The following is a 10904-nucleotide window of genomic DNA, read 5'->3' on the forward strand; positions in this document are numbered from 1 at the left end:
GGGTCAGGTACCAGTGATGGGGTTCAGTGTCGGGCTGATTTACAGATTTTGTCGTAAACCTCCGGGAAGGCTTCCTTGCAGCCTAGTTCGTCTCTCAGTCTGTGATACAGCTGTCCGTCAAACATGTCCCAAAACTCCTCTCGGTTCATGTACACATCTGCATACAGCATCTGGACCTGCCAAGAGGCAGATGGCACATATATGCAAGATGCAGCGTGAATGTAAAAGTCACAATATTTTCTATGTTCCAGTTATTAATCAATTCAGCACTAGTCATGGGAGTGACATTATCATTACAAGATTTCACCTTAGTTACCAATGCTACATTTCACGTATTATTGAGACTTACCCATGCACATCTCTAACAAACTTCTCCAGCTGACGCGTTGATGCTTTAGCTTCAAGTGTTTGACTTTGGGCTCTCCATAAGCCCCGATATCCACATACAACTCCTCCTCTTGACCTTTGGGGTGGACCATCCCTCTGCCTGGCGGCAGCAGGAATGGACACAGCCACAGGGGTAAACCTGAAATTACACAACACATGCAGGTGTTCAAACAGGAGTATTTTCTACAAACAGCAGGTATTCATTCACAGAGGCTTCATTCACATCTGAGCCTTACGTCGATGTCCTGGTGGAAGCGCGTGATGGCATCCTGCAGATTCTTCATGGGTACCAGCATGTCCTGGACTACGTGGTGCTGTCTAAAGCCGCCTGATGGTCTCTCCTGGGTGGAGCTTCAACGTGAGATCTTTGAGGACCCATCCATCCAAAGAGCCAACGAAATATTGGGTTGTTCCCGAAAGGAATAATATCCTGTAGAAAGGACACAAATATACACAAAGACGTACACAAACGGGTTAAACGACTATGGCAAAACGGCTTTCAGTGATGCATTGTGTTCTTACTAGTGCTGAAACAATTAATTAGTTATTTTAATAATCAAGTAATTTATTAAGCCAAACATTTGCTGATTTCAGTCACTCATTGTGAGGATCTGCAGTCTTTCTCTGTTTCTTGGGACTTGGTCTGTCAGACACCAGAAGACATGAAAAAAGGACAGTAAATAATCTTGTGTTTTTTTTATTATACAATGTTGAATTTCTACATGAGCATGTCATTTGCCATAATATCGTTCCAAGTAAATAAAGATGAGATGTGGATCCAATCCAGTTGTACTGCTCTTATATTCCAGCAGAGGCAGCCACAACTTTCCAACACACTCACATCTCCATGTTTAACACATGAATGACGTCTATCACAAATTGATGATGTAATCAAAGTGATGGTCAACTCTCTTTCTGCTGCCTGACTTCTTTTGCACGGTCTACAAAAACCTTTTAAAAACAGAGAGCACCCAAACGCCCAGAGCCAGCTCCTGTTGGTATCTGTCAAACCACGACTATGCATAATTCATCAGCCATTTACTGTTTCAGAAAACAAAGGATGCCAAGCCCTTCTCACTAATGACTAATGGCTAATGTTGTGTGTGTGTGCGTGCATGCACGAGGCCGTGCGTGCATGCATGTGTGCGTGTGAACACATAGAAAAAGCATTAGAGTGTAATAAAGAGAAGTGAGCAAGAATAAGATGACAAGCAAGTATCTGGCAGATATGGGCAGTACAGTACTTCCTAATGTAATCCTAAAGGTCGTGGAAACAGCCTCTGTGTGATTCTGTCAGTACCTGAAGCTCCCAGAAGATGCTGCGTGTGTGTCTATGATAGTACTGTCTTAGAGGGATGTATTCAACTCCTGCGTAGTCGCCTTTCAGGTAGCCCTCCACGTGTTTAAAGAACCAGGGTTTAAAGTGCAGGCCGATTCTGTTGATCTGATGTCAGAGAGGAAAAGGGAGGAGGTTCAATGTGACATAACCTGTGAAAACGAGTCAATTACGCACTCCTAAACATTTGACCTTATCAGGCTCAGCGTGGTCAGTCATCGTTCCCGTCATGATGACGGCGGCGTCCCGACTGTACTGGAGCCCCTCTACAAACGAGTTCTGCCTGTCCTCCGATGCTTCAGTGAACCGTTTGCAGATGTTCTCCAGCCCTCTGACCGGCTCATAGCGCAGCTTCACCCAGGGTTTAGCGGGATTATTTTAATCTCTGCTGCGACCAGAACCCCAGAGTTCCACAGGACCAGGGGACGGCATGGAACAGGTCCGGGTTCTCTTCCTAGGTGACAGACAGATGAATTGTCTATTTGAACATGTACAATTCTATGGCCACTTTTGCGGTGATCAATGTGGTCTTGGCCTTCTGGCTTTTAATGTGAGGCTACTTGCCTCGCATATTGGCTTTGGGAACTAAACATTAGCAAGCCTCAGCGCTTCGGCCATTTCATCTTCTCCACAAGGAGACCGCTCTCTTTGGCTTTACTTGACAAGTTCAACTTGCTCGATGGTGTTTTTTGCCTCCAAGGTCGCCTTCCAGGCAGCTAACCTTAACCCTAAACATGACCATTGCCGCGCTGCCTGAAGGAGACTTGGGGCAAAAAACGCCATCCAACTTAGTCTGGCTCTCTTTTGGTAAGGGACTGTTTGAAAACATAAAATGTATATCAGTTGTAGTAATTGAGATCGGTCTTGGTCGTAACCCTTGTGTTGTTTTTTTCCTTCAACCATGAAAAAATGTTTATACTGATTTTGGTATTAGCATTGTAAAAGGATTGAAAATTAGGGTGGACAGATTTGCAATTTTTCCTAAGTCAAGGAGAGGGTGCAAAGCAGATAATAACCTCTGGGGAGGGTCTGGCTTAAACATAAGGTCCAGCCCAGCTACGAGTGTGTTAATGTGATAGAGGAGAGTGCTTATCGAGCCTTCAAGTGGGCTCGTGTTACTGACACTAATCCATATGAACGCCCCCCCCCCCCTTGTTTTTCACAACCGCGTAAGTGGAAATTTTCTGAAAGCTCAGAGTTCACGAGTTGTCATAAGACTTCCCATCTCGTGCATGAGAGATCACTGGTTAAACTAGGGCTGGGTAATATATTGATATTATATCAATATCGTCATATGAGACTAGATATTGTCTTTGATTTTGGATATCGTAATATCATGATATGTCATAAGCGTTGTCTTTTCCTGGTTTTAAAGGCTGCATTATAGTAAACTGGTGTAATTATGGTCTGAAAGTATTTTGTCAAAGCATCAGTTGTCAACACTACAATATCGCCGCAATATTGACATCGAGGTATTTGGTCAAGAATATCGCAATATCTGATTTTCTCCATATCGCCCACCCTACGGCACACATCCGCAATACTTACCTCAGTGCAGCGTACTAAGCTGCCATCAGCTAGGACCAGTTCAAATGCGACACAGATGTGCTGAAACAGCCCGTAAATGTGAGAGGATGACTCATACCTGTACCCATCACCAAACCACCTGAGAAGGAGAGAGAGAGAGAGAGAGAGAAGAATACAAGATTTGCCCTGAGTAATTCAATATCCTCACAGGTAACACCCAACAGCGTACAAACACACAAGCAAAGAGTGAGTCTGTGCTTGCGGGTGCATGAGGATAAATTAATGTAGACGTGGCCTTGTGAGAAAACATTAGATTGTTGATGCACAGTTTATGGCATCAGGAAATCCATTATGAAACCCGATCCTGGGGTGCTTCCAACACGGCAGCCATTTCCTCCCAGTTTCATCTTTCCAGCTACACCATCAATCCTCTAACTGCATTAGAGAAGTCGCTGGTGCTCCTAACAGGATACAGTGATCGATTGAGGAGATGCAGGATCTGCCTCATTGAACAATGAGCTGTGGAAATCATCATTGCGTCTATTTCTAGAAACCCAAGAGTCACAGATGATGCCACTCTATGATCACTCCCCAGAAAATAATCCAGAGTAATACAAATTACATACCCACAGTGAGGTCATCGAGCTCGGCAGCACAGGCAGCGTCCAGCCATAGAGGTGGGAGAGCGGTCACCTGACCCATGTTGGCCAGCGGTTCTCTCTCACCCACCTTAAAAAAACAAAGATTACTCTGAGTAAAGATCCGCCATCGGGCTGACAATACAGAATCCAGCCAGGTACATTTTAATTAGTAACAGTTAAAGTAAACAATACAGCGCCCCTGTTTAAAGTTTCCAATGTGGTCAAAAACAGAGGCAGTCAGAGGATCAAACACAGGTTTTAGACAAACATGTCAGTCAAATTTATTTTGAAGAAAAAGAAAGTAAACTGGAAAATGATTAAGCCAATTTACCTTTAAATGAAGTGGATTAAGGCTGGTTAGGCTTAAATTTAAGCAGTAACTTTAGTGAGTACAAAGTTATCATAAGCAAAGTAATGACGAACACAACTGTAACCAGGGCCAAGGCCACGTCCACACGTAGCAACCCCCCCCCCCCCCCCCCCCGTCTTCCCTGGCATTGTTTAAAGAATATGTGCGTCCGAACAGATCCATTTGTGAATGACTCAACACGCTATTCCATATTCCAGGCCTAAAGGAGCGCTGTTTCTGTCACAGAAATTCACCAAAAAACGGACGATAGGTGGAATATTTAAGCATGGAGGTTTTTTAACTGTATTTCATCTATTCTAAGGATCATCCAGAGAAGGCTTAGTTTAAGGTAACCAACACGCTATTCCATATTCCAGGCCTATAGGGAGCGCTGTTTCTGCCACAGAAATCACTAAAAAACGGAGAGAAGAAGTGGCGGAGCTTGCGCGTAACACAAGCATGTAGACCGCCATTGTTGTTATGAGACGTCGTAGCGGGTAAGAGGTTGAAGCATAGAGGTTGAGGGATGTGGCGATGACTAGCAACAGACTGATAAAGGATTTTTAAATCCGATATGCTGGCCGATATAACATTTAAAAAAAAAAATAATCAAGAAACGCATTACAATACATGAACAGGCATTAGTTACTAACATTAGTTATTTGTAGTTATTTATGAGTTCTCACTAAAATAATACGATAATAATATGTATTTTTTAATCATCCATATAAATGCCAATACCGATATATCGGGAAATGTCTAATATCGGCCCGTCAATATATCGGTTGGGCTCTAGCGATGAAGTCATCGATATGAAAGTATGTGGCTCCAAGTCCAAACAAAGACGCAAGGCCGCCGTTTTTGAATTTTTTGAAAGTGTGTCTTCAGTCGGTGCGTTTACAGGATTCTTTTTGGACGATCGGCAAAAACGATGCAAAACATGGGCGTTTCTCACCAAAAAGCGTTTCCGTGGGGATGGCCCCTGAGAGTCTACAGCCATGCGAGTTGCTCCGTGCCATGCTTAGGCATAGTGTCGCTTGAGCTAAATGCTAATGTAAGCATGCTAACGTGCAGAATGTTTGGTAGGTATAATATTTACCGTGGTCACCATCTTAGTTTAGCGTGTTAGTGAGCCCTGAACGCAAAGCGTCCGTTGAATCCTCCTACCTGTCTCTTTGTGTCCACCTCCAGAATGTCCATCATGTTGATCATGATGTTTTTGTGGTTTTCTTGTATTTCCCCACTCTGAGAGACACGGTGAGCCAGCCGGGACGCCCCGTACACATGTGGGTCTTACTGCCGGCCTTCCTCCACTCACGCACCTGGAATCAGAACACATGACACCGAGAAGAACGGATGACTATTACACAGTATACCTGACTATTTACCTTAATTTACTAATTCACCAATAAGGACATTCTTTGAGGTCAAAGGCCTTGGCAGCTCATTTGAACTCCTCAAAGTGTATTTTGTGGGGCACCCTGATAGCTCAGTGGTTAGAGCGGGTGCCCATGTATAGAGGCTTACTCCTCGACGCCGCCGGCCCGGATTCGAATCCGGCCTGCGGCCCTTTGCTGCATGTCACTCCCCCTCTCTCTCCCCTTTCATATCCTCAGCTGTCCGGTTATTAAATGCCCAAAAAATAATCTTTAAAAAAAAAAGAGTGTATTTTGTGATCTTTGCAACTCATCATTCCTACACGCCTGCATGTGTCTTTACTTTATTTGTCCCTTAGAGTCCACATGATTGGCTAAAACTCTCACAGGCCTGTGGCCAGTTTCATTCATCTGTACTTTGTGTTAGATTCCTCTCACCTGACCAAATTATTTCAGGTAATCAAGGTATTAGGTGTCGGTCTGCTCTGACCCCCATGGTGCTCCCCCTCTCTCATAGTCAGCATGTTCAGCATAGTCAGACTGTTCACAGCTTGCCTAAATTCCCAAATAAATCCTCTCATAAATTGTATCTGTACCACAGCACGTGAAATCTTTGGTACTTTAAAATGTTCTTTTTGATAATGTCAAACAGCGATATGCCTTCACATACTTCCAGTGGAAGAAATACTGACAGAAAACAACACTACACACATGCATGAGACTTCATTTCCAGAATAGGAATGGACTTGCATTATGTCGTTGTGATTGAACCATGTTGACTGGTTAATTAACACATTTGTGATACACCGAACATTAACTTGCAGGCCCGAATAACCCAAATCCAAGGAAATCAGCACTATTATTGAAAAATACACATCAAGAATACATTTTAACAGGACAACCATCAGATTTTGAAATTATGAGAGCCGTAACAATGTTACAGTTGTTTTCAAAGACAGCCTTGAGACAGCTATGGGGCTCTACAGAAAATGTATCTTTTAATAATTAAGTGTAAGCCTCTTCTTTTACTTTTACATCCCATGCACTGCTATGAGTTTTTCACTACTACCACGATTCCTTGCAAAACAAATGTAACATAGGTGACTCTTCACTTTATTCATCAAGTCATAATGACATGATTAACGCTCTTGAGCAAGGCACCGAACCCCCAACTGCTCAAGGCGCCTTTCCATGGGCAGCCCCCCCCCCCCTCTGACATCTCTCCATTAGTATAGGTACATGTGTGTGTGATTCAGGCCTGTGTGTAATGTGTGTAGTAACAACAGAGTGTAAATTGTAATTTCCCCTTGTGGGACTAATAAGGATACATTATCATAAGCTGAACTGTACCAATTATACACAGCTTTTATGAACAACAGACACTGTATGATCAAATGTCAACACTGGTATAGGACACACACACACACACACACACCACACATGATGATGATGATGATGATGATGATGATGATGATGATGATGATGGCTCACCTGTCGCTGGATGTCTCGCACGCGCTGGTCGTGCAGTTTGGGCGCAGAGCACATCTTGAATATGAGCCACGCACGCACATAATAATACACATCAAATATAACGGAGAGCGGAAGCAGAAACAAACACACAAATATCCACCGCTGGGTGAACGATCACGTAATCTAGACCTTTGACTTTGATCCACAACAGGAACAATACGACCAAGCCGGCTAAATACACAGCGAGTCCATCGTTTCTGGTCAGTTTAGACCCAAATGGAAACGTTTTCCAGTCTAAAGTCTCCCCACACTCTTTTTCCACTCTCCCACCGACCGCTGGGACATACATGTGGGGAAACTCCGCATCGACTACGCCAACCCAAACCCGATCACCCCTTCACTGCGATAGGTGAGTGTTGCTAGGTGCCGGTCGGCCCTTCTCCTACTCCACACCCATTGGTTACGACTGCCAACTGGGCGGGACCGAGCAGCACCCCTTCACGCTCATTGGCCACACAAGTGACTGCAAGCAGTACCCTTTCTGACCTGTTACCAATCATAAAGCAGAGAGGCTGTCACACCATGCAGCCTGCTCCCAGCTGTTTTTAAGCAACAGTCCTTTAGTAACACTAAACTTATGCCTATGCTATTCAGTGCATGAATACAGGCAGATACGTAACTTATTTTTCCTATCATTATTCCCAATTCCTATGATCACTTCGAGGATCAAATAAATCAGGTCTTTTTAAAAAAATAATATATTAAAGGCCCCATGACATGGTGCTCTTTAGATGCTTTTATAGAGACCTTGATGGCCCCCTAATACTGTCCTGAAGTCTCTTTTAGTCTACTTTATATAGTTCCCTGTATACGTATGTGCTCCTCTTACTGTATACTTAGTTTTCTTTTATATAGACCTTAGTGGTCCCTAATACTGTATCTGAAGTCTCTTTTATATAACCTTAGTGGTCCCTAATACTGTTCTGAAGTCTCTTTTATATAGACCTTAGTGGTCCCCTAATACTGTATCTGAAGTCTCTTTTATGTAGCCTTAGTGTCCCCTAATACTGTATCTGAAGTCTCTTTTATATAGACCTAGTGGTCCCTATACTGTATCTGAAGTCTCTTTTATAAGACCATGGGTCTCAAACTCGCGGCCCGGGGGCCATTGCGGCCCGCGGGATGATATTTTGTGCCCCCTACTTGACATCAAGTTAAGTGTTAGTGCGGCCCGCGCGTTCTGCAACTTTTGTCATTGCGCTTGTCACTTATGGGCTACCGTTTAGTCTCCTGACAGCGGCGTAACGGTTGTCAAGCTAGCTAAGTACTCTTTGCGGCAAATGCCTGAGGTTTGACAATGTGATGTCTGTTGTTGTGAAATTCACCAACCATATCAGATCTAGGGGCTTAAAGCCAAATGTTTGGAGGAAATAGTTGTTGTTTTTTTGGAATACTTGATGCGGCCCAGCCAAACCCAGACTCTACTTTCAGCGGCCCCCAAGTAAGTTGAGTTTGAGACCCCTGATATAGACCTTAGTGGTCCCCCAATACTGTATCTGAAGTCTCTTTTATGTAGGCCTTAGTGGTCCCCTAATACTGTCTCTGAAGTCTCTTTTATATAGACCTTAGTGGTCCCTAATACTGTATCTGAAGTCTCTTTTATATAGACCTTAGTGGTCCCCTAATACTGTATCTGAAGTCTCTTTTATATAGACCTTAGTGGTCTCCTAATACTGTATCTGAAGTCTCTTTGGCCTTGACCAACTGCCACTTTGCTTGTTTGATAGCAATGATTTCTCATGGGTGGGCTAAGCAGAGACAGGGGAGGTAACCTTGTCCCTTATGACCTCATTAGGGGAAGATTCCAGATTTAATTTTCTCAAAGGCAGAGCAGGATACCCAGGGCTCGGTTTACACCTATCCCCATTTTTAGCCACTGGGGACCATAGGCAGGCTGGGGAACACATTTTTAATGCTAAAAAAACATTTTCATGCCATGGGACCTTTAATAACAGGGCTGTAGTCAGATTTAAAAATACTAAGGCCCTAAAAAACGGTTGTTTGGACTTTTTTATAATTTATTTTATGTTTAGTTGACTGTTCCATTACCTGTCCTTTATTTTATTGTAGCCATACTAGCAGCATGGTTCTCTGGATGGCAATATTTGTCTGTCCATCCTTTGTCCATACTGAAATATCCCAACAACTATTGGATGACATGAAGTTTGGTTCAGTCACGTTCCACTCAGAGAGATTTGTGATTACTTTGGTGATCTACTGACTTCTTAACTAGCACCATCATCAAGTCAACATTTAGATTTGTCCATACTATTTTTTATGAACAAATACCTGCCAAACTAAGGATTTCTCATAAGCCTCAGCTGTAAACCTACTTTGTGTAGGCCCACAGCAAGTCCGAGTCAAGTCTGAAGTCCCTGTTTGCGCAACTTAACTGCGTCTTGAGTCTAACTCAGTATCCTCAATGGCAGCTATGTGGGCCCCAGCTTTTAGTCTTCAAGGCCACCTCACACATTCAACAGTGTCTTGTTGGTATATCTAGATACTAATTATTACTTCTAATAAATCTGTAGATTGGTCATCAATTCAATTTCATTTATAGTTCCAGTTCACAAGAGTATCTCAATACACTTTACAGATAGAGTAGGTCTAGACCACACTATTTACAAAGACCCAACAGTTCTAGTAGTCCTTTTTAGGAAGAAACCTGGGACAGACCGCTCTTGGTAGGTGGTGCCTTACGGGGCCGGTTGGGGGTGAATGAAGAGTGGCAATAACAGTCACAATAAAAGATAATGGAACGGTGACTAGAAATAGTAGTTTGTAGGGCACCGCACGGCAGCAGGACCACGACGACAGCTGCAACCATGAGTTTGGAGCCTCCCTGATTCAAGGAAACATCCGGGGGAATAAGAACGTAAGGACTCTGAGAGAAGAGCTCAGCGTGTCAAAGGAAGTGCCCCAACAGTCTAAAACTATTACAACATAACAAAGAGAGACAGGGTAAAGAGAGGAGCCTGGTCGGGCTAGAACTCTCCTCTAGAGCTGTACTGTCCTGCCTCCCTCTAGTTTTATTATATTATTGATTATATGGTAGATGAATCTGACAAGTATGACGAGAAGCAGGCGGGCCGGGTTAGGCAGACGCTGCAACTCATCACTCCCTAACTATAAGCTTCATCAAAGAGGAGAGTTTTAAGTTTACTCTTGAATGTAGGGACGGTGTCTGCCTCCCGAACCCAGACCGGGAGCTGATTCCACAGGAGAGGAGTCTGGTAGCTGAACGCACTTTGCTCCCATTCTACTTTTAGAGACTCTAGGAACCACAAGTAACTCTTAATTGTGGCAGCGTAGTGCTCTAGTGGGACAATAAGGCACTAAGAGCTCTTCAAGATAAGATGGTGCTAGACCTTTTAGAGCTTTGTAGGTCAGAAGAAGGATTTTAAATTCAATCCTGGATTTTACGGGAAGCCAATGCAGAGAAGCTAAAACAAGAGAAATATGATCTCTTTTCTTAGTTCTTATCAGAACACGCGCTGCAGCCTTCTGGATCAGCTGGGGAGTCTTAGGGGACCTATTTGAGCATCCTGATAATAAAGAATTACAGTAGTCCAGCCTGCAAGTAACACATGCATGGACTAGTTTTTCTGCATCGTTTTGAGACAGTATGTTCCTAATTTTGGCAATTTTACAAAGATGAAAAAAGGCTGTTCTTGAGGTTTGTTTTAGATGGGCGTTAAAGGACATATCCTGATCACAAATAACTCCTAGATTTCTGACAGTAGTGCTGGAGACCAGGG

General features: G+C 43.5%; 1 pseudogene; it reads right to left on the reverse strand.

Moving 5' to 3' along the window:
* Positions 1 to 587: 587 nt before the first annotated feature.
* LOC116676469 (delta(24)-sterol reductase-like) lies at positions 588 to 7435 on the reverse strand (annotated as a pseudogene).
* Positions 7436 to 10904: the final 3469 nt, after the last annotated feature.

This window comes from Etheostoma spectabile, unplaced genomic scaffold, assembly GCF_008692095.1.
Source record: "Etheostoma spectabile isolate EspeVRDwgs_2016 unplaced genomic scaffold, UIUC_Espe_1.0 scaffold00003208, whole genome shotgun sequence".
Classification (NCBI taxonomy): domain Eukaryota; kingdom Metazoa; phylum Chordata; class Actinopteri; order Perciformes; family Percidae; genus Etheostoma; species Etheostoma spectabile.